The sequence below is a fragment of the Rhamphochromis longiceps genome, linkage group LG8 (genome assembly GCF_057381845.1).
Source record: "Rhamphochromis longiceps isolate RC_006_pf linkage group LG8, R_longiceps_female_GT1.1, whole genome shotgun sequence".
In the NCBI taxonomy this organism is placed as follows: Eukaryota; Metazoa; Chordata; class Actinopteri; order Cichliformes; family Cichlidae; genus Rhamphochromis; species Rhamphochromis longiceps.
The window spans coordinates 33,209,717-33,230,189 of record NC_140564.1 but is presented as its reverse complement, the minus strand read 5'-3'; the positions used below and the strand labels follow the sequence as shown (position 1 = coordinate 33,230,189).

The 20,473-nt window shown below is 46.4% G+C and overlaps 34 non-coding genes across 34 annotated transcripts; 10 read left to right on the top strand and 24 right to left on the bottom strand.

Annotated features, from left to right (window-relative positions):
* Positions 1-423: 423 nt before the first annotated feature.
* trnav-aac (transfer RNA valine (anticodon AAC)) lies at positions 424-496 on the bottom strand. The gene has a single exon. It is a non-coding gene; the product is annotated as a tRNA-Val (tRNA).
* Positions 497-1,018: 522 nt separating this feature from the next.
* trnad-guc (transfer RNA aspartic acid (anticodon GUC)) lies at positions 1,019-1,090 on the bottom strand. Its single transcript has one exon. It is a non-coding gene; the product is annotated as a tRNA-Asp (tRNA).
* Positions 1,091-1,241: 151 nt separating this feature from the next.
* trnaq-cug (transfer RNA glutamine (anticodon CUG)) lies at positions 1,242-1,313 on the top strand. The gene has a single exon. It is a non-coding gene; the product is annotated as a tRNA-Gln (tRNA).
* Positions 1,314-1,787: 474 nt separating this feature from the next.
* Positions 1,788-1,860, bottom strand: trnav-aac (transfer RNA valine (anticodon AAC)). Its single transcript has one exon. It is a non-coding gene; the product is annotated as a tRNA-Val (tRNA).
* Positions 1,861-2,382: 522 nt separating this feature from the next.
* trnad-guc (transfer RNA aspartic acid (anticodon GUC)) lies at positions 2,383-2,454 on the bottom strand. Its single transcript has one exon. It is a non-coding gene; the product is annotated as a tRNA-Asp (tRNA).
* Positions 2,455-2,605: 151 nt separating this feature from the next.
* Positions 2,606-2,677, top strand: trnaq-cug (transfer RNA glutamine (anticodon CUG)). The gene has a single exon. It is a non-coding gene; the product is annotated as a tRNA-Gln (tRNA).
* A 474-nt stretch (positions 2,678-3,151) lies between these two features.
* On the bottom strand, positions 3,152-3,224 carry trnav-cac (transfer RNA valine (anticodon CAC)). The gene has a single exon. It is a non-coding gene; the product is annotated as a tRNA-Val (tRNA).
* A 614-nt stretch (positions 3,225-3,838) lies between these two features.
* On the bottom strand, positions 3,839-3,911 carry trnav-uac (transfer RNA valine (anticodon UAC)). The gene has a single exon. It is a non-coding gene; the product is annotated as a tRNA-Val (tRNA).
* A 522-nt stretch (positions 3,912-4,433) lies between these two features.
* On the bottom strand, positions 4,434-4,505 carry trnad-guc (transfer RNA aspartic acid (anticodon GUC)). Its single transcript has one exon. It is a non-coding gene; the product is annotated as a tRNA-Asp (tRNA).
* A 151-nt stretch (positions 4,506-4,656) lies between these two features.
* trnaq-cug (transfer RNA glutamine (anticodon CUG)) lies at positions 4,657-4,728 on the top strand. The gene has a single exon. It is a non-coding gene; the product is annotated as a tRNA-Gln (tRNA).
* Positions 4,729-5,202: 474 nt separating this feature from the next.
* On the bottom strand, positions 5,203-5,275 carry trnav-aac (transfer RNA valine (anticodon AAC)). The gene has a single exon. It is a non-coding gene; the product is annotated as a tRNA-Val (tRNA).
* A 522-nt stretch (positions 5,276-5,797) lies between these two features.
* trnad-guc (transfer RNA aspartic acid (anticodon GUC)) lies at positions 5,798-5,869 on the bottom strand. The gene has a single exon. It is a non-coding gene; the product is annotated as a tRNA-Asp (tRNA).
* A 151-nt stretch (positions 5,870-6,020) lies between these two features.
* trnaq-cug (transfer RNA glutamine (anticodon CUG)) lies at positions 6,021-6,092 on the top strand. The gene has a single exon. It is a non-coding gene; the product is annotated as a tRNA-Gln (tRNA).
* A 474-nt stretch (positions 6,093-6,566) lies between these two features.
* trnav-cac (transfer RNA valine (anticodon CAC)) lies at positions 6,567-6,639 on the bottom strand. The gene has a single exon. It is a non-coding gene; the product is annotated as a tRNA-Val (tRNA).
* Positions 6,640-7,253: 614 nt separating this feature from the next.
* Positions 7,254-7,326, bottom strand: trnav-uac (transfer RNA valine (anticodon UAC)). The gene has a single exon. It is a non-coding gene; the product is annotated as a tRNA-Val (tRNA).
* A 522-nt stretch (positions 7,327-7,848) lies between these two features.
* On the bottom strand, positions 7,849-7,920 carry trnad-guc (transfer RNA aspartic acid (anticodon GUC)). Its single transcript has one exon. It is a non-coding gene; the product is annotated as a tRNA-Asp (tRNA).
* Positions 7,921-8,071: 151 nt separating this feature from the next.
* trnaq-cug (transfer RNA glutamine (anticodon CUG)) lies at positions 8,072-8,143 on the top strand. Its single transcript has one exon. It is a non-coding gene; the product is annotated as a tRNA-Gln (tRNA).
* Positions 8,144-8,617: 474 nt separating this feature from the next.
* Positions 8,618-8,690, bottom strand: trnav-aac (transfer RNA valine (anticodon AAC)). Its single transcript has one exon. It is a non-coding gene; the product is annotated as a tRNA-Val (tRNA).
* Positions 8,691-9,212: 522 nt separating this feature from the next.
* Positions 9,213-9,284, bottom strand: trnad-guc (transfer RNA aspartic acid (anticodon GUC)). The gene has a single exon. It is a non-coding gene; the product is annotated as a tRNA-Asp (tRNA).
* A 151-nt stretch (positions 9,285-9,435) lies between these two features.
* Positions 9,436-9,507, top strand: trnaq-cug (transfer RNA glutamine (anticodon CUG)). The gene has a single exon. It is a non-coding gene; the product is annotated as a tRNA-Gln (tRNA).
* A 468-nt stretch (positions 9,508-9,975) lies between these two features.
* Positions 9,976-10,048, bottom strand: trnav-aac (transfer RNA valine (anticodon AAC)). The gene has a single exon. It is a non-coding gene; the product is annotated as a tRNA-Val (tRNA).
* Positions 10,049-10,570: 522 nt separating this feature from the next.
* Positions 10,571-10,642, bottom strand: trnad-guc (transfer RNA aspartic acid (anticodon GUC)). The gene has a single exon. It is a non-coding gene; the product is annotated as a tRNA-Asp (tRNA).
* A 151-nt stretch (positions 10,643-10,793) lies between these two features.
* Positions 10,794-10,865, top strand: trnaq-cug (transfer RNA glutamine (anticodon CUG)). The gene has a single exon. It is a non-coding gene; the product is annotated as a tRNA-Gln (tRNA).
* Positions 10,866-15,273: 4,408 nt separating this feature from the next.
* trnav-aac (transfer RNA valine (anticodon AAC)) lies at positions 15,274-15,346 on the bottom strand. Its single transcript has one exon. It is a non-coding gene; the product is annotated as a tRNA-Val (tRNA).
* Positions 15,347-15,868: 522 nt separating this feature from the next.
* trnad-guc (transfer RNA aspartic acid (anticodon GUC)) lies at positions 15,869-15,940 on the bottom strand. The gene has a single exon. It is a non-coding gene; the product is annotated as a tRNA-Asp (tRNA).
* Positions 15,941-16,091: 151 nt separating this feature from the next.
* Positions 16,092-16,163, top strand: trnaq-cug (transfer RNA glutamine (anticodon CUG)). Its single transcript has one exon. It is a non-coding gene; the product is annotated as a tRNA-Gln (tRNA).
* A 474-nt stretch (positions 16,164-16,637) lies between these two features.
* trnav-cac (transfer RNA valine (anticodon CAC)) lies at positions 16,638-16,710 on the bottom strand. The gene has a single exon. It is a non-coding gene; the product is annotated as a tRNA-Val (tRNA).
* Positions 16,711-17,324: 614 nt separating this feature from the next.
* Positions 17,325-17,397, bottom strand: trnav-uac (transfer RNA valine (anticodon UAC)). The gene has a single exon. It is a non-coding gene; the product is annotated as a tRNA-Val (tRNA).
* Positions 17,398-17,919: 522 nt separating this feature from the next.
* On the bottom strand, positions 17,920-17,991 carry trnad-guc (transfer RNA aspartic acid (anticodon GUC)). Its single transcript has one exon. It is a non-coding gene; the product is annotated as a tRNA-Asp (tRNA).
* Positions 17,992-18,142: 151 nt separating this feature from the next.
* Positions 18,143-18,214, top strand: trnaq-cug (transfer RNA glutamine (anticodon CUG)). Its single transcript has one exon. It is a non-coding gene; the product is annotated as a tRNA-Gln (tRNA).
* A 474-nt stretch (positions 18,215-18,688) lies between these two features.
* trnav-aac (transfer RNA valine (anticodon AAC)) lies at positions 18,689-18,761 on the bottom strand. Its single transcript has one exon. It is a non-coding gene; the product is annotated as a tRNA-Val (tRNA).
* Positions 18,762-19,283: 522 nt separating this feature from the next.
* trnad-guc (transfer RNA aspartic acid (anticodon GUC)) lies at positions 19,284-19,355 on the bottom strand. Its single transcript has one exon. It is a non-coding gene; the product is annotated as a tRNA-Asp (tRNA).
* A 151-nt stretch (positions 19,356-19,506) lies between these two features.
* trnaq-cug (transfer RNA glutamine (anticodon CUG)) lies at positions 19,507-19,578 on the top strand. Its single transcript has one exon. It is a non-coding gene; the product is annotated as a tRNA-Gln (tRNA).
* Positions 19,579-20,052: 474 nt separating this feature from the next.
* Positions 20,053-20,125, bottom strand: trnav-cac (transfer RNA valine (anticodon CAC)). Its single transcript has one exon. It is a non-coding gene; the product is annotated as a tRNA-Val (tRNA).
* Between the last annotated feature and the right edge of the window lie 348 nt (positions 20,126-20,473).

The window sequence follows — 20,473 nt, the reverse complement described above, 5'->3', positions numbered from 1 at the left end:
CTAGCATAAGAATCTAGTCAGTTATAGAGCAAGTTAGTGGCCCAGTCAGTTCCACTCCTCTTGTGTTGGCTGATCTCATCTGCACATGGTCTTCATGCTGCACCAAACCTCGCTCATTCTCTTCTGCTGCACTTTCCACTTCAGCTTCCTGCTGTATCGTTCATTAGCCACCTTGACTCAAGTCAACTTTTCCTCTTGCACTCTTCCCACTTCCAATCCCTTTGCCACCTCTGAAGGCCCCGATCTTCTTCTTGACAAGCTCTTTGATGTCCTTTGTTTGGCTAGCACACAACCTACAGAAGACAAAACCAAGAGACTTAATTCTCAATAGGGATGCAAGTAAAACAGAGAAAATGCTGGACAAGCAGAGTTGTCTAAAGAGTGAACATCAATTCCCTTGTGACCAAAGAAGGAAAAGACCCATGTTTCCACCCGGTTTCGGACCGGGGACCTTTCGCGTGTTAGGCGAACGTGATAACCACTACACTACGGAAACTGAGCTTGCATACCCCGTAGTAATTAAAGGAGCATTTCAATGCTTTCTTACATTTGTGGACTTTTATAACAGATCATGTAGGACTATTGAGAAGGAGGGAACTCCCATTTGTGTCATTCTTCAAGCACTCCCCCACTTATGGCTGTATTGACAATGCAAATTGTGATCTCAAGATTGCATCTCTTGTCATGGGAGCTGATCTTCTGGTTGACAAGCTCTTTGATGTCCTTTGTTTGGCTAGCACACAATCTACAGAAGACAAGACCAAGAAACTTATTTGTCAGTAGGGACGCACGTAAAACAGAGAAAACGCTGCACAAGCAGTGTTCTCTTGGACTAGCATATCTTCTGATGGGAGCTCTTTCTGAGAAGACCTTTTCGACTTGTGAGCGCACAGGTGGAATTCATGTTTCTTCAAGCCCATTATAGGACTAGATTATTAGATTGACTAGGATCTGGTGTGCGATTAAGGTGTGTGTGGTCATTGCAGGTAAAAGGGAGAACAGAGAAGGAAACTGCTCACTCCCCGTCGGGGAATCGAACCCCGGTCTTCCGCGTGACAGGCGGAGATACTGTCCACTATACTAACGAGGACCTCTGAAGCAGGGCAATGGTCACGTCAAGCTGCGATTCGCAGCAGGTATGACAGGTAAAATTTGGCTGGCCGTGTAGAAATCCCCATCGGTTTACCAGGAACTACACTTTTATGCCTGTTTGACACAGATCTTTTGTGTGCTTCAGGCAGGGTTCCATGGTGTAATGGTTAGCACTCTGGACTCTGAATCCAGCGATCTGAGTTCAAGTCTCAGTGGAACCTCATTTGGCTTTCTAGCACTTTGCTCCACAGGTACATTAGCATTAGCACACGCTAGCATAAGAATCTAGTCAGTTATAGAGCAAGTTAGTGGCCCAGTCAGTTCCACTCCTCTTGTGTTGGCTGATCTCATCTGCACATGGTCTTCATGCTGCACCAAACCTCGCTCATGCTCTTCTGCTGCACTTTCCACTTCAGCTTCCTGCTGTATCGTTCATTAGCCACCTTGACTCAAGTCAACTTTTCCTCTTGCACTCTTCCCACTTCCAATCCCTTTGCCACCTCTGAAGGCCCCGATCTTCTTCTTGACAAGCTCTTTGATGTCCTTTGTTTGGCTAGCACACAACCTACAGAAGACAAAACCAAGAGACTTAATTCTCAATAGGGATGCAAGTAAAACAGAGAAAATGCTGGACAAGCAGAGTTGTCTAAAGAGTGAACATCAATTCCCTTGTGACCAAAGAAGGAAAAGACCCATGTTTCCACCCAGTTTTGGACCGGGGACCTTTCGCGTGTTAGGCGAACGTGATAACCACTACACTACGGAAACTGAGCTTGCGTACCCCGTAGTAATTAAAGGAGCATTTCAATGCTTTCTTACATTTGTGGACTTTTATGACATATCATGTAGGACTATTGAGAAGGAGGGAACTCCCATTTGTGTCATTCTTCAAGCACTCCCCCACTTATGGCTGTATTGACAATGCAAATTGTGATCTCAAGATTGCATCTCTTGTCATGGGAGCTGATCTTCTGGTTGACAAGCTCTTTGATGTCCTTTGTTTGGCTAGCACACAATCTACAGAAGACAAGACCAAGAAACTTATTTGTCAGTAGGGACGCACGTAAAACAGAGAAAACGCTGCACAAGCAGTGTTCTCTTGGACTAGCATCTCTTCTGATGGGAGCTCTTTCTGAGAAGACCTTTTCGACTTGTGAGCGCACAGGTGGAATTCATGTTTCTTCAAGCCCATTATAGGACTAGATTATTAGATTGACTAGGATCTGGTGTGCGATTAAGGTGTGTGTGGTCATTGCAGGTAAAAGGGAGAACAGAGAAGGAAACTGCTCACTCCCCGTCGGGGAATCGAACCCCGGTCTTCCGCGTGACAGGCGGAGATACTGTCCACTATACTAACGAGGACCTCTGAAGTAGTGCAATGGTCACGTCAAGCTGCGATTCGCAGCAGGTATGACAGGTAAAATTTGGCTGGCCGTGTAGAAATCCCCATCGGTTTACCAGGAACTACACTTTTATGCCTGTTTGACACAGATCTTTTGTGTGCTTCAGGCAGGGTTCCATGGTGTAATGGTTAGCACTCTGGACTCTGAATCCAGCGATCTGAGTTCAAGTCTCAGTGGAACCTCATTTGGCTTTCTAGCACTTTGCTCCACAGGTACATTAGCATTAGCACACGCTAGCATAAGAATCTAGTCAGTTGAAGAGCAAGTTAGTGGCCCAGTCAGTTCCACTCCTCTTGTGTTGGCTGATCTCATCTGCACATGGTCTTCATGCTGCACCAAACCTCGCTCATGCTCTTCTGCTGCACTTTCCACTTCAGCTTCCTGCTGTATCGTTCATTAGCCACCTTGACTCAAGTCAACTTTTCCTCTTGCACTCTTCCCACTTCCAATCCCTTTGCCACCTCTGAAGGCCCCGATCTTCTTCTTGACAAGCTCTTTGATGTCCTTTGTTTGGCTAGCACACAACCTACAGAAGACAAAACCAAGAGACTTAATTCTCAATAGGGATGCAAGTAAAACAGAGAAAATGCTGGACAAGCAGAGTTGTCTAAAGAGTGAATATCAATTCCCTTGTAACCAAAGAAGGAAAAGACCCATGTTTCCGCCCGGTTTCGGACCGGGGACCTTTCGCGTGTGAGGCGAACGTGATAACCACTACACTACGGAAACCCCGAAAGACAGCTTGTTTGGCTTTCCAATGTGTCTCACTGAGTAATCTCGCACTCTGACAAATTTGGTGACATGTTCCTATCATGGCCTTGAAGTAAAAGGAGCCATGGAGAAGAGACAGACGCACTCTAGCAAGGAGTCTGAACTGTAGTCTCCATGTTAGGCTCACTTAAACTTTGGACATTTAGGAGTTCACTTAAGCAAGCACAGCTCAACATATGCTGCCCTAAGAACCCCAGAACCTCTGGCAGCAGAACTGTTGCCTAAAGCGCCCATTTGTTTCATTGCCTTGGGCATTGGCTGAAAATAGGCCCAAGTCCTGTGCAGGCCACCTAGAGCCAGTCATTTCCAAGAGCTTAGTCTGTGCCTCCATCTTCAGGAAATATAGCGACTGGAGATTTGTTGATTTGTGTGAAGTCTGTGGAGTTTGCAGAAATTTGGGCCATAGACAACTCTTTAGCAAGACGAGCATCCAAAGGTTACAGATGTCAGAGACCTGAACCAGATTTGAGTACTTTCTCTTGTCTGTGTCCCAAACAGCAGTAGAACCCCACAAGTTCAAGCAGTGCCTGCAGTCAGACACTTTTATATCAGGACGCATAAGCAAAGACGCATGCTTCCGCCCGGTTTCGGACCGGGGACCTTTCGCGTGTAAGGCGAACGTGATAACCACTACACTACGGAAACTGAGCTTGCGTACCCCGTAGTAATTAAAGGAGCATTTCAATGCTTTCTTACATTTGTGGACTTTTATGACAGATCATGTAGGACTATTGAGAAGGAGGGAACTCCCATTTGTGTCATTCTTCAAGCACTCCCCCACTTATGGCTGTATTGACAATGCAAATTGTGATCTCAAGATTGCATCTCTTGTCATGGGAGCTGATCTTCTGGTTGACAAGCTCTTTGATGTCCTTTGTTTGGCTAGCACACAATCTACAGAAGACAAGACCAAGAAACTTATTTGTCAGTAGGGACGCACGTAAAACAGAGAAAACGCTGCACAAGCAGTGTTCTCTTGGACTAGCATCTCTTCTGATGGGAGCTCTTTCTGAGAAGACCTTTTCGACTTGTGAGCGCACAGGTGGAATTCATGTTTCTTCAAGCCCATTATAGGACTAGATTATTAGATTGACTAGGATCTGGTGTGCGATTAAGGTGTGTGTGGTCATTGCAGGTAAAAGGGAGAACAGAGAAGGAAACTGCTCACTCCCCGTCGGGGAATCGAACCCCGGTCTTCCGCGTGACAGGCGGAGATACTGTCCACTATACTAACGAGGACCTCTGAAGCAGGGCAATGGTCACGTCAAGCTGCGATTCGCAGCAGGTATGACAGGTAAAATTTGGCTGGCCGTGTAGAAATCCCCATCGGTTTACCAGGAACTACACTTTTATGCCTGTTTGACACAGATCTTTTGTGTGCTTCAGGCAGGGTTCCATGGTGTAATGGTTAGCACTCTGGACTCTGAATCCAGCGATCTGAGTTCAAGTCTCAGTGGAACCTCATTTGGCTTTCTAGCACTTTGCTCCACAGGTACATTAGCATTAGCACACGCTAGCATAAGAATCTAGTCAGTTATAGAGCAAGTTAGTGGCCCAGTCAGTTCCACTCCTCTTGTGTTGGCTGATCTCATCTGCACATGGTCTTCATGCTGCACCAAACCTCGCTCATGCTCTTCTGCTGCACTTTCCACTTCAGCTTCCTGCTGTATCGTTCATTAGCCACCTTGACTCAAGTCAACTTTTCCTCTTGCACTCTTCCCACTTCCAATCCCTTTGCCACCTCTGAAGGCCCCGATCTTCTTCTTGACAAGCTCTTTGATGTCCTTTGTTTGGCTAGCACACAACCTACAGAAGACAAAACCAAGAGACTTAATTCTCAATAGGGATGCAAGTAAAACAGAGAAAATGCTGGACAAGCAGAGTTGTCTAAAGAGTGAACATCAATTCCCTTGTGACCAAAGAAGGAAAAGACCCATGTTTCCACCCAGTTTTGGACCGGGGACCTTTCGCGTGTTAGGCGAACGTGATAACCACTACACTACGGAAACTGAGCTTGCGTACCCCGTAGTAATTAAAGGAGCATTTCAATGCTTTCTTACATTTGTGGACTTTTATGACATATCATGTAGGACTATTGAGAAGGAGGGAACTCCCATTTGTGTCATTCTTCAAGCACTCCCCCACTTATGGCTGTATTGACAATGCAAATTGTGATCTCAAGATTGCATCTCTTGTCATGGGAGCTGATCTTCTGGTTGACAAGCTCTTTGATGTCCTTTGTTTGGCTAGCACACAATCTACAGAAGACAAGACCAAGAAACTTATTTGTCAGTAGGGACGCACGTAAAACAGAGAAAACGCTGCACAAGCAGTGTTCTCTTGGACTAGCATCTCTTCTGATGGGAGCTCTTTCTGAGAAGACCTTTTCGACTTGTGAGCGCACAGGTGGAATTCATGTTTCTTCAAGCCCATTATAGGACTAGATTATTAGATTGACTAGGATCTGGTGTGCGATTAAGGTGTGTGTGGTCATTGCAGGTAAAAGGGAGAACAGAGAAGGAAACTGCTCACTCCCCGTCGGGGAATCGAACCCCGGTCTTCCGCGTGACAGGCGGAGATACTGTCCACTATACTAACGAGGACCTCTGAAGTAGTGCAATGGTCACGTCAAGCTGCGATTCGCAGCAGGTATGACAGGTAAAATTTGGCTGGCCGTGTAGAAATCCCCATCGGTTTACCAGGAACTACACTTTTATGCCTGTTTGACACAGATCTTTTGTGTGCTTCAGGCAGGGTTCCATGGTGTAATGGTTAGCACTCTGGACTCTGAATCCAGCGATCTGAGTTCAAGTCTCAGTGGAACCTCATTTGGCTTTCTAGCACTTTGCTCCACAGGTACATTAGCATTAGCACACGCTAGCATAAGAATCTAGTCAGTTGAAGAGCAAGTTAGTGGCCCAGTCAGTTCCACTCCTCTTGTGTTGGCTGATCTCATCTGCACATGGTCTTCATGCTGCACCAAACCTCGCTCATGCTCTTCTGCTGCACTTTCCACTTCAGCTTCCTGCTGTATCGTTCATTAGCCACCTTGACTCAAGTCAACTTTTCCTCTTGCACTCTTCCCACTTCCAATCCCTTTGCCACCTCTGAAGGCCCCGATCTTCTTCTTGACAAGCTCTTTGATGTCCTTTGTTTGGCTAGCACACAACCTACAGAAGACAAAACCAAGAGACTTAATTCTCAATAGGGATGCAAGTAAAACAGAGAAAATGCTGGACAAGCAGAGTTGTCTAAAGAGTGAATATCAATTCCCTTGTAACCAAAGAAGGAAAAGACCCATGTTTCCGCCCGGTTTCGGACCGGGGACCTTTCGCGTGTGAGGCGAACGTGATAACCACTACACTACGGAAACCCCGAAAGACAGCTTCTTTGGCTTTCCAATGTGTCTCACTGAGTAATCTCGCACTCTGACAAATTTGGTGACATGTTCCTATCATGGCCTTGAAGTAAAAGGAGCCATGGAGAAGAGACAGACGCACTCTAGCAAGGAGTCTGAACTGTAGTCTCCATGTTAGGCTCACTTAAACTTTGGACATTTAGGAGTTCACTTAAGCAAGCACAGCTCAACATATGCTGCCCTAAGAACCCCAGAACCTCTGGCAGCAGAACTGTTGCCTAAAGCGCCCATTTGTTTCATTGCCTTGGGCATTGGCTGAAAATAGGCCCAAGTCCTGTGCAGGCCACCTAGAGCCAGTCATTTCCAAGAGCTTAGTCTGTGCCTCCATCTTCAGGAAATATAGCGACTGGAGATTTGTTGATTTGTGTGAAGTCTGTGGAGTTTGCAGAAATTTGGGCCATAGACAACTCTTTAGCAAGACGAGCATCCAAAGGTTACAGATGTCAGAGACCTGAACCAGATTTGAGTACTTTCTCTTGTCTGTGTCCCAAACAGCAGTAGAACCCCACAAGTTCAAGCAGTGCCTGCAGTCAGACACTTTTATATCAGGACGCATAAGCAAAGACGCATGCTTCCGCCCGGTTTCGGACCGGGGACCTTTCGCGTGTAAGGCGAACGTGATAACCACTACACTACGGAAACTGAGCTTGCGTACCCCGTAGTAATTAAAGGAGCATTTCAATGCTTTCTTACATTTGTGGACTTTTATGACAGATCATGTAGGACTATTGAGAAGGAGGGAACTCCCATTTGTGTCATTCTTCAAGCACTCCCCCACTTATGGCTGTATTGACAATGCAAATTGTGATCTCAAGATTGCATCTCTTGTCATGGGAGCTGATCTTCTGGTTGACAAGCTCTTTGATGTCCTTTGTTTGGCTAGCACACAATCTACAGAAGACAAGACCAAGAAACTTATTTGTCAGTAGGGACGCACGTAAAACAGAGAAAACGCTGCACAAGCAGTGTTCTCTTGGACTAGCATCTCTTCTGATGGGAGCTCTTTCTGAGAAGACCTTTTCGACTTGTGAGCGCACAGGTGGAATTCATGTTTCTTCAAGCCCATTATAGGACTAGATTATTAGATTGACTAGGATCTGGTGTGCGATTAAGGTGTGTGTGGTCATTGCAGGTAAAAGGGAGAACAGAGAAGGAAACTGCTCACTCCCCGTCGGGGAATCGAACCCCGGTCTTCCGCGTGACAGGCGGAGATACTGTCCACTATACTAACGAGGACCTCTGAAGCAGTGCAATGGTCACGTCAAGCTGCGATTCGCAGCAGGTATGACAGGTAAAATTTGGCTGGCCGTGTAGAAATCCCCATCGGTTTACCAGGAACTACACTTTTATGCCTGTTTGACACAGATCTTTTGTGTGCTTCAGGCAGGGATCCATGGTGTAATGGTTAGCACTCTGGACTCTGAATCCAGCGATCTGAGTTCAAGTCTCAGTGGAACCTCATTTGGCTTTCTAGCACTTTGCTCCACAGGTACATTAGCATTAGCACACGCTAGCATAAGAATCTAGTCAGTTATAGAGCAAGTTAGTGGCCCAGTCAGTTCCACTCCTCTTGTGTTGGCTGATCTCATCTGCACATGGTCTTCATGCTGCACCAAACCTCGCTCATTCTCTTCTGCTGCACTTTCCACTTCAGCTTCCTGCTGTATCGTTCATTAGCCACCTTGACTCAAGTCAACTTTTCCTCTTGCACTCTTCCCACTTCCAATCCCTTTGCCACCTCTGAAGGCCCCGATCTTCTTCTTGACAAGCTCTTTGATGTCCTTTGTTTGGCTAGCACACAACCTACAGAAGACAAAACCAAGAGACTTAATTCTCAATAGGGATGCAAGTAAAACAGAGAAAATGCTGGACAAGCAGAGTTGTCTAAAGAGTGAACATCAATTCCCTTGTGACCAAAGAAGGAAAAGACCCATGTTTCCACCCGGTTTCGGACCGGGGACCTTTCGCGTGTTAGGCGAACGTGATAACCACTACACTACGGAAACTGAGCTTGCATACCCCGTAGTAATTAAAGGAGCATTTCAATGCTTTCTTACATTTGTGGACTTTTATAACAGATCATGTAGGACTATTGAGAAGGAGGGAACTCCCATTTGTGTCATTCTTCAAGCACTCCCCCACTTATGGCTGTATTGACAATGCAAATTGTGATCTCAAGATTGCATCTCTTGTCATGGGAGCTGATCTTCTGGTTGACAAGCTCTTTGATGTCCTTTGTTTGGCTAGCACACAATCTACAGAAGACAAGACCAAGAAACTTATTTGTCAGTAGGGACGCACGTAAAACAGAGAAAACGCTGCACAAGCAGTGTTCTCTTGGACTAGCATATCTTCTGATGGGAGCTCTTTCTGAGAAGACCTTTTCGACTTGTGAGCGCACAGGTGGAATTCATGTTTCTTCAAGCCCATTATAGGACTAGATTATTAGATTGACTAGGATCTGGTGTGCGATTAAGGTGTGTGTGGTCATTGCAGGTAAAAGGGAGAACAGAGAAGGAAAGTGCTCACTCCCCGTCGGGGAATCGAACCCCGGTCTTCCGCGTGACAGGCGGAGATACTGTCCACTATACTAACGAGGACCTCTGAAGGAGTGCAATGGTCACGTCAAGCTGCGATTCGCAGCAGGTATGACAGGTAAAATTTGGCTGGCCGTGTAGAAATCCCCATCGGTTTACCAGGAACTACACTTTTATGCCTATTTGACACAGATCTTTTGTGTGCTTCAGGCAGGGTTCCATGGTGTAATGGTTAGCACTCTGGACTCTGAATCCAGCGATCTGAGTTCAAGTCTCAGTGGAACCTCATTTGGCTTTCTAGCACTTTGCTCCACAGGTGCATTAGCACACGCTAGCATAAGAATCTAGTCAGTTATAGAGCAAGTTAGTGGCCCAGTCAGTTCCACTCCTCTTGTGTTGGCTGATCTCATCTGCACATGGTCTTCATGCTGCACCAAACCTCGCTCATGCTCTTCTGCTGCACTTTCCACTTCAGCTTCCTGCTGTATCGTTCATTAGCCACCTTGACTCAAGTCAACTTTTCCTCTTGCACTCTTCCCACTTCCAATCCCTTTGCCACCTCTGAAGGCCCCGATCTTCTTCTTGACAAGCTCTTTGATGTCCTTTGTTTGGCTAGCACACAACCTACAGAAGACAAAACCAAGAGACTTAATTCTCAATAGGGATGCAAGTAAAACAGAGAAAATGCTGGACAAGCAGAGTTGTCTAAAGAGTGAACATCAATTCCCTTGTGACCAAAGAAGGAAAAGACCCATGTTTCCACCCGGTTTCGGACCGGGGACCTTTCGCGTGTTAGGCGAACGTGATAACCACTACACTACGGAAACTGAGCTTGCATACCTCGTAGTAATTAAAGGAGCATTTCAATGCTTTCTTACATTTGTGGACTTTTATAACAGATCATGTAGGACTATTGAGAAGGAGGGAACTCCCATTTGTGTCATTCTTCAAGCACTCCCCCACTTATGGCTGTATTGACAATGCAAATTGTGATCTCAAGATTGCATCTCTTGTCATGGGAGCTGATCTTCTGGTTGACAAGCTCTTTGATGTCCTTTGTTTGGCTAGCACACAATCTACAGAAGACAAGACCAAGAAACTTATTTGTCAGTAGGGACGCACGTAAAACAGAGAAAACGCTGCACAAGCAGTGTTCTCTTGGACTAGCATATCTTCTGATGGGAGCTCTTTCTGAGAAGACCTTTTCGACTTGTGAGCGCACAGGTGGAATTCATGTTTCTTCAAGCCCATTATAGGACTAGATTATTAGATTGACTAGGATCTGGTGTGCGATTAAGGTGTGTGTGGTCATTGCAGGTAAAAGGGAGAACAGAGAAGGAAACTGCTCACTCCCCGTCGGGGAATCGAACCCCGGTCTTCCGCGTGACAGGCGGAGATACTGTCCACTATACTAACGAGGACCTCTGAAGCAGTGCAATGGTCACGTCAAGCTGCGATTCGCAGCAGGTATGACAGGTAAAATTTGGCTGGCCGTGTAGAAATCCCCATCGGTTTACCAGGAACTACACTTTTATGCCTGTTTGACACAGATCTTTTGTGTGCTTCAGGCAGGGTTCCATGGTGTAATGGTTAGCACTCTGGACTCTGAATCCAGCGATCTGAGTTCAAGTCTCAGTGGAACCTCATTTGGCTTTCTAGCACTTTACTCCACAGGTACATTAGCATTAGCACACGCTAGCATAAGAATCTAGTCAGTTATAGAGCAAGTTAGTGGCCCAGTCAGTTCCACTCCTCTTGTGTTGGCTGATCTCATCTGCACATGGTCTTCATGCTGCACCAAACCTCGCTCATGCTCTTCTGCTGCACTTTCCACTTCAGCTTCCTGCTGTATCGTTCATTAGCCACCTTGACTCAAGTCAACTTTTCCTCTTGCACTTGTTATGGCCCGTCTAGGCGCGGCCAGACCACAACATAAAGGGTGATCCATCCCCGTCCAACCCCAAGCAGCACGTCACACACTTACTATTTTGTGACAGTGATTTATTTACCATAGGTGCGGTTAAACAAAGGAAGGGAGCATATCATAGCTTCAGGGTGAACCCAAGGCCAAAACAACAAACATAAGCAGCCTATCTCAAAAATAAACGAAACTTACCTACTCAAAGGAACTAAACAAAACGACAATCACTTTCCTCCCTACCTAACAAAAACAGGAGAAAACTGATTAACCAAAAAGGCGGTCCACCCCTACATGCTCTTACATTACATAATACGTCGATACAGTGACCGGTCTGCCGGCTGGGTTGGGCCGAGGATGAATGACTGGGCAGTCCCTGGCGGGCTCTTCTTATCCGCTGTCTCCCAGTCCTCAGCCAATCGGTGTGAGCCATCCACCCTGGATGCACCAATCCCGGAGGAGCACCTAGATACTCAAATCCACACACAATTACGGTCACAGTCGTAACACCCCCTTACCCAAGAATTAACATTAACCCCAAAATGTTTAATTCAAGGAGACAGTGCTCTAGACAGGGTGTCAGCCAATACGTTATCCTTCCCTTTCTTGTAACTGATCTCCAAGTTAAAATCTTGCAACAACAAGGACCAGCGCATAAGTCTTTGATTGGAGTTGCACATTTGGGAAAGGAACACCAGTGGGTTGTGATCGGTAAACACCTGCACAGGCAGCACACCTGACCCAGCATAGACCTCAAAATGCTGTAACGCAAGGAGTAAAGCAAGGGCCTCTTTTTCAATGGTGCTATAATGGGTCTGGTGTCTGTTAAACTTTCTTGAAAAGTAGCAGACGGGATGATCTACGCCGTGATCATCTTCCTGTAACAGAACAGCGCCTGCGCCACACGAGCTGGCGTCAACGTCTAGTTTAAAAGGGCGCTCAAAATTCGGCGCAGCTAGCACTGGTGCACTGCACAACAATGCTTTGGCAGATTCGAATGCCACCTGACATGCTGGAGACCAAATAAAAGGTTTTAAGGGGCTAACAAGATCAGTTAGGGGACTAACCACATCAGAAAAATTTCTGCAAAACCCTCGATAAAACCCGGCCATTCCTAAAAAACGACGCAGTGCTCTTTTTGTCTGCGGGACAGGAAAATCAACAATGGCCTGTACTTTCGCAGCAACAGGGCGCACTTGCCCCTGTCCGACCTGTTTCCCTAGATAAGTAATGGTGGCTTTACCAAACTCACACTTAGAGAGGTTTAGTGTGAGAGAAGATTCACAAAAACGTCTGAACACCTCAGAGAGCGTTTCCAGATGTTCTGACCATGTTGGAGAATAAATGACAATGTCATCCAAGTATGCCTCACAGTTTCTCACTCCAAACAATACCTTCTGCATTAGACGTTGAAATGTTGCGGGTGCGTTTCGCAACCCAAAGGGCATTACCGTGTATTGGAGGAAATGATCTGGAGTTACAAACGCGGAGACTTCAGAAGCTCTGGGGGTTAACGGGACTTGCCAATATCCTTTTAACAGGTCTAATTTAGTGACGTATGTAGCTGAGCCGACACGATCAATGCAGTCCTCCATTCTGGGGAGAGGGAAAGAATCCGGTTTTGTGACAGCATTAACCTTTCTGAAATCGGTACAGAAACGTGGGGTGTCATCTGGTTTAGGCACCAAAATACAGGGTGAACTCCACGCACTGTTACTGGGCTCAGCTAACCCATGTTTAACCAGGTATTCGACTTCCTGTTGCATTAAATTCCGCTTGGTTGGATTTACTCGATAAGCATGTTGCTTTATTGGCTTATCAACTTCCACAACGATATCATGAGAGAGCACAGACGTCTGCCGCGGATGGTCAGAGAAAAGCAGCAAATTAGCTTCAATCAGATCAAGGATATCTTTGCGGGCGGAATCTGACAGATGCGACAGGAAAGAGTCTAAGTTTTCTAACGCTTCTGAGTTTCGCAAACGGGCCAACGGCATACAACTGCTCTTGTCAGTTTTCGGGTTTTGTTCAGCCTCCACGTGCACTTTTGGCGAGCAAGCGGTTTTAATCAAACCCACGCCTGCGGGAAATTTAGTGCCCCTCGCTTCTTTTCTTTTTAATACTGGACACGCAGCAATCAGATGCCCTGAATCGTGACAATAAAAACATTCCCGACCGTTTGATTTAGCACTAAACTGTGGTACGTTTTTACGCACCGCACTTGGTGACCATTTTCGTTCAGATAAATTTTCCTGAAACGAATTCTGTGCACAGAACACACTTTTGTGTGTTAAAACAAACTCGTCAGCCAGGAGAGCCGCGTCAGTGAGAGACGACACCTTTTGTTCATTTAAATAAGTCACGATGCGTTCCGGCAGACACTTTTTAAACTCCTCCAGCAAAATAAGAGTTTTTAACTCTTCCACGGTTTTAACTTTACATGAACAACACCATTTCTCAAACAACACATTCTTTTCTCGCGCAAACTCAACAAAAGTCTGGTTAGCAGCTTTATTAAGAATCCTAAATTTCTGGCGATATGCTTCAGGGACAAGTTCATACGCCTGCAGCACAGTTTTCTTAAGAGTTTCATAGTCTAAACTCTGCTCCATAGACAGGCTTGAACACACCTCTTGGGCTTTCCCCACAAGCTTACATTGGAGTAGGAGGGACCAAAACTCCTTCGGCCACTTCAAAGCAGCAGCTATGCGCTCAAATGCACTAAAATAGGAGTCCACCTCAGACTCGCGAAACGGGGGAACCAACTTGATGTGTTTACTTATGTCAAACCCAGCAGAAGAAGCACTTGTGCTTGACAACGTTGGGGAAACACCCGCTGAGCCCCGTTCGAGCTCAAGAGCCCTGATACGAAGATGCATAGCCTGCACTTCCAGCTGCCTGTTGCGGGTCTCCACCTCCTTTATGCGGAGCGTGAGGCGCAGATCCTCAGTGGACGAACCTTCACCGGATTCAAAAATCCGATCAGCCTCCGTGCCAGCAGCAGACGCATCACCTGCGTCAGCAGCCGCTTCAAACGCAGTGTCATCTGTGCCCGTCACTGGCATGTTTTCCGCATCACCTCCCCGTGGTAGAAGCACACCTTTTTCCACTAGCCTTTCAGCCAGGGCATCCTTCAACTCTGCCTTGCGAGCACTGTAAGACACTTCCACATCGTAAGAGTTAGCCACAATGAGCAGGTCCGCTTTCTTACACTTGTCAATTTTTTCCCATGAAGGTGCCCCCACAAAACCGTCCAGCGAAAACTCCATACTCACATACACACACCCCCACACAAAAACAAAACCGCCAACCAGAAAAAAAAACACGCCAACCCCACAAACCAACAAGCGAGAAAAGAAACGGAACGAGCCCCCAATTATGTTATGGCCCGTCTAGGCGCGGCCAGACCACAACATAAAGGGTGATCCATCCCCGTCCAACCCCAAGCAGCACGTCACACACTTACTATTTTGTGACAGTGATTTATTTACCATAGGTGCGGTTAAACAAAGGAAGGGAGCATATCATAGCTTCAGGGTGAACCCAAGGCCAAAACAACAAACATAAGCAGCCTATCTCAAAAATAAACGAAACTTACCTACTCAAAGGAACTAAACAAAACGACAATCACTTTCCTCCCTACCTAACAAAAACAGGAGAAAACTGATTAACCAAAAAGGCGGTCCACCCCTACATGCTCTTACATTACATAATACGTCGATACAGTGACCGGTCTGCCGGCTGGGTTGGGCCGAGGATGAATGACTGGGCAGTCCCTGGCGGGCTCTTCTTATCCGCTGTCTCCCAGTCCTCAGCCAATCGGTGTGAGCCATCCACCCTGGATGCACCAATCCCGGAGGAGCACCTAGATACTCAAATCCACACACAATTACGGTCACAGTCGTAACACACTCTTCCCACTTCCAATCCCTTTGCCACCTCTGAAGGCCCCGATCTTCTTCTTGACAAGCTCTTTGATGTCCTTTGTTTGGCTAGCACACAACCTACAGAAGACAAAACCAAGAGACTTAATTCTCAATAGGGATGCAAGTAAAACAGAGAAAATGCTGGACAAGCAGAGTTGTCTAAAGAGTGAACATCAATTCCCTTGTGACCAAAGAAGGAAAAGACCCATGTTTCCACCCAGTTTCGGACCGGGGATCTTTCGCGTGTTAGGCGAACGTGATAACCACTACACTACGGAAACTGAGCTTGCATACCCCGTAGTAATTAAAGGAGCATTTCAATGCTTTCTTACATTTGTGGACTTTTATGACATATCATGTAGGACTATTGAGAAGGAGGGAACTCCCATTTGTGTCATTCTTCAAGCACTCCCCCACTTATGGCTGTATTGACAATGCAAATTGTGATCTCAAGATTGCATCTCTTGTCATGGGAGCTGATCTTCTGGTTGACAAGCTCTTTGATGTCCTTTGTTTGGCTAGCACACAATCTACAGAAGACAAGACCAAGAAACTTATTTGTCAGTAGGGACGCACGTAAAACAGAGAAAACGCTGCACAAGCAGTGTTCTCTTGGACTAGCATCTCTTCTGATGGGAGCTCTTTCTGAGAAGACCTTTTCGACTTGTGAGCGCACAGGTGGAATTCATGTTTCTTCAAGCCCATTATAGGACTAGATTATTAGATTGACTAGGATCTGGTGTGCGATTAAGGTGTGTGTGGTCATTGCAGGTAAAAGGGAGAACAGAGAAGGAAACTGCTCACTCCCCGTCGGGGAATCGAACCCCGGTCTTCCGCGTGACAGGCGGAGATACTGTCCACTATACTAACGAGGACCTCTGAAGCAGTGCAATGGTCACGTCAAGCTGCGATTCGCAGCAGGTATGACAGGTAAAATTTGGCTGGCCGTGTAGAAATCCCCATCGGTTTACCAGGAACTACACTTTTATGCCTGTTTGACACAGATCTTTTGTGTGCTTCAGGCAGGGTTCCATGGTGTAATGGTTAGCACTCTGGACTCTGAATCCAGCGATCTGAGTTCAAGTCTCAGTGGAACCTCATTTGGCTTTCTAGCACTTTGCTCCACAGGTACATTAGCATTAGCACACGCTAGCATAAGAATCTAGTCAGTTGAAGAGCAAGTTAGTGGCCCAGTCAGTTCCACTCCTCTTGTGTTGGCTGATCTCATCTGCACATGGTCTTCATGCTGCACCAAACCTCGCTCATGCTCTTCTGCTGCACTTTCCACTTCAGCTTCCTGCTGTATCGTTCATTAGCCACCTTGACTCAAGTCAACTTTTCCTCTTGCACTCTTCCCACTTCCAATCCCTTTGCCACCTCTGAAGGCCCCGATCTTCTTCTTGACAAGCTCTTTGATGTCCTTTGTTTGGCTAGCACACAACCTACAGAAGACAAAACCAAGAGACTTAATTCTCAATAGGGATGCAAGTAAAACAGAGAAAATGCTGGACAAGCAGAGTTGTCTAAAGAGTGAATATCAATTCCCTTGTAACCAAAGAAGGAAAAGACCCATGTTTCCGCCCGGTTTCGGACCGGGGACCTTTCGCGTGTGAGGCGAACGTGATAACCACTACACTACGGAAACCCCGAAAGACAGCTTGTTTGGCTTTCCAATGTGTCTCACTGAGTAATCTCGCACTCTGACAAATTTGGTGACATGTTCCTATCATGGCCTTGAAGTAAAAGGAGCCATGGAGAAGAGACAGACGCACTCTAGCAAGGAGTCTGAACTGTAGTCTCCATGTTAGGCTCACTTAAACTTTGGACATTTAGGAGTTCACTAAAGCAAGCACAGCTCAACATATGCTGCCCTAAGAACCCCAGAACCTCTGGCAGCAGAACTGTTGCCTAAAGCGCCCATTTGTTTCATTGCCTTGGGCATTGGCTGAAAATAGGCCCAAGTCCTGTGCAGGCCACCTAGAGCCAGTCATTTCCAAGAGCTTAGTCTGTGCCTCCATCTTCAGGAAATATAGCGACTGGAGATTTGTTGATTTGTGTGAAGTCTGTGGAGTTTGCAGAAATTTGGGCCATAGACAACTCTTTAGCAAGACGAGCATCCAAAGGTTACAGATGTCAGAGACCTGAACCAGATTTGAGTACTTTCTCTTGTCTGTGTCCCAAACAGCAGTAGAACCCCACAAGTTCAAGCAGTGCCTGCAGTCAGACACTTTTATATCAGGACGCATAAGCAAAGACGCATGCTTCCGCCCGGTTTCGGACCGGGGACCTTTCGCGTGTAAGGCGAACGTGATAACCACTACACTACGGAAACTGAGCTTGTGTACCCCGTAGTAATTAAAGGAGCACTTCAATGCTTTCTTACATTTGTGGACTTTTATGACATATCATGTAGGACTATTGAGAAGGAGGGAACTCCCATTTGTGTCATTCTTCAAGCACTCCCCCACTTATGGCTGTATTGACAATGCAAATTGTGATCTCAAGATTGCATCTCTTGTCATGGGAGCTGATCTTCTGGTTGACAAGCTCTTTGATGTCCTTTGTTTGGCTAGCACACAATCTACAGAAGACAAGACCAAGAAACTTATTTGTCAGTAGGGACGCACGTAAAACAGAGAAAACGCTGCACAAGCAGTGTTCTCTTGGACTAGCATCTCTTCTGATGGGAGCTCTTTCTGAGAAGACCTTTTCGACTTGTGAGCGCACAGGTGGAATTCATGTTTCTTCAAGCCCATTATAGGACTAGATTATTAGATTGACTAGGATCTGGTGTGCGATTAAGGTGTGTGTGGTCATTGCAGGTAAAAGGGAGAACAGAGAAGGAAACTGCTCACTCCCCGTCGGGGAATCGAACCCCGGTCTTCCGCGTGACAGGTGGAGATACTGTCCACTATACTAACGAGGACCTCTGAAGTAGTGCAATGGTCACGTCAAGCTGCGATTCGCAGCAGGTATGACAGGTAAAATTTGGCTGGCCGTGTAGAAATCCCCATCGGTTTACCAGGAACTACACTTTTATGCCTGTTTGACACAGATCTTTTGTGTGCTTCAGGCAGGGTTCCATGGTGTAATGGTTAGCACTCTGGACTCTGAATCCAGCGATCTGAGTTCAAGTCTCAGTGGAACCTCATTTGGCTTTCTAGCACTTTGCTCCACAGGTACATTAGCATTAGCACACGCTAGCATAAGAATCTAGTCAGTTGAAGAGCAAGTTAGTGGCCCAGTCAGTTCCACTCCTCTTGTGTTGGCTGATCTCATCTGCACATGGTCTTCATGCTGCACCAAACCTCGCTCATGCTCTTCTGCTGCACTTTCCACTTCAGCTTCCTGCTGTATCGTTCATTAGCCACCTTGACTCAAGTCAACTTTTCCTCTTGCACTCTTCCCACTTCCAATCCCTTTGCCACCTCTGAAGGCCCCGATCTTCTTCTTGACAAGCTCTTTGATGTCCTTTGTTTGGCTAGCACACAACCTACAGAAGACAAAACCAAGAGACTTAATTCTCAATAGGGATGCAAGTAAAACAGAGAAAATGCTGGACAAGCAGAGTTGTCTAAAGAGTGAACATCAATTCCCTTGTGACCAAAGAAGGAAAAGACCCATGTTTCCACCCGGTTTCGGACCGGGGACCTTTCGCGTGTTAGGCGAACGTGATAACCACTACACTACGGAAACTGAGCTTGCATACCCCGTAGTAATTAAAGGAGCATTTCAATGCTTTCTTACATTTGTGGACTTTTATAACAGATCATGTAGGACTATTGAGAAGGAGGGAACTCCCATTTGTGTCATTCTTCAAGCACTCCCCCACTTATGGCTGTATTGACAATGCAAATTGTGATCTCAAGATTGCATCTCTTGTCATGGGAGCTGATCTTCTGGTTGACAAGCTCTTTGATGTCCTTTGTTTGGCTAGCACACAATCTACAGAAGACAAGACCAAGAAACTTATTTGTCAGTAGGGACGCACGTAAAACAGAGAAAACGCTGCACAAGCAGTGTTCTCTTGGACTAGCATATCTTCTGATGGGAGCTCTTTCTGAGAAGACCTTTTCGACTTGTGAGCGCACAGGTGGAATTCATGTTTCTTCAAGCCCATTATAGGACTAGATTATTAGATTGACTAGGATCTGGTGTGCGATTAAGGTGTGTGTGGTCATTGCAGGTAAAAGGCAGAACAGAGAAGGAAACTGCTCACTCCCCGTCGGGGAATCGAACCCCGGTCTTCCGCGTGACAGGCGGAGATACTGTCCACTATACTAACGAGGACCTCTGAAGGAGTGCAATGGTCACGTCAAGCTGCGATTCGCAGCAGGTATGACAGGTAAAATTTGGCTGGCCGTGTAGAAATCCCCATCGGTTTACCAGGAACTACACTTTTATGCCTGTTTGACACAGATCTTTTGTGTGCTTCAGGCAGGGATCCATGGTGTAATGGTTAGCACTCTGGACTCTGAATCCAGCGATCTGAGTTCAAGTCTCAGTGGAACCTCATTTGGCTTTCTAGCACTTTGCTCCACAGGTACATTAGCATTAGCACACGCTAGCATAAGAATCTAGTCAGTTGAAGAGCAAGTTAGTGGCCCAGTCAGTTCCACTCCTCTTGTGTTGGCTGATCTCATCTGCACATGGTCTTCATGCTGCACCAAACCTCGCTCATGCTCTTCTGCTGCACTTTCCACTTCAGCTTCCTGCTGTATCGTTCATTAGCCACCTTGACTCAAGTCAACTTTTCCTCTTGCACTCTTCCCACTTCCAATCCCTTTGCCACCTCTGAAGGCCCCGATCTTCTTCTTGACAAGCTCTTTGATGTCCTTTGTTTGGCTAGCACACAACCTACAGAAGACAAAACCAAGAGACTTAATTCTCAATAGGGATGCAAGTAAAACAGAGAAAATGCTGGACAAGCAGAGTTGTCTAAAGAGTGAATATCAATTCCCTTGTAACCAAAGAAGGAAAAGACCCATGTTTCCGCCCGGTTTCGGACCGGGGACCTTTCGCGTGTGAGGCGAACGTGATAACCACTACACTACGGAAACCCCGAAAGACAGCTTGTTTGGCTTTCCAATGTGTCTCACTGAGTAATCTCGCACTCTGACAAATTTGGTGACATGTTCCTATCATGGCCTTGAAGTAAAAGGAGCCATGGAGAAGAGACAGACGCACTCTAGCAAGGAGTCTGAACTGTAGTCTCCATGTTAGGCTCACTTAAACTTTGGACATTTAGGAGTTCACTAAAGCAAGCACAGCTCAACATATGCTGCCCTAAGAACCCCAGAACCTCTGGCAGCAGAACTGTTGCCTAAAGCGCCCATTTGTTTCATTGCCTTGGGCATTGGCTGAAAATAGGCCCAAGTCCTGTGCAGGCCACCTAGAGCCAGTCATTT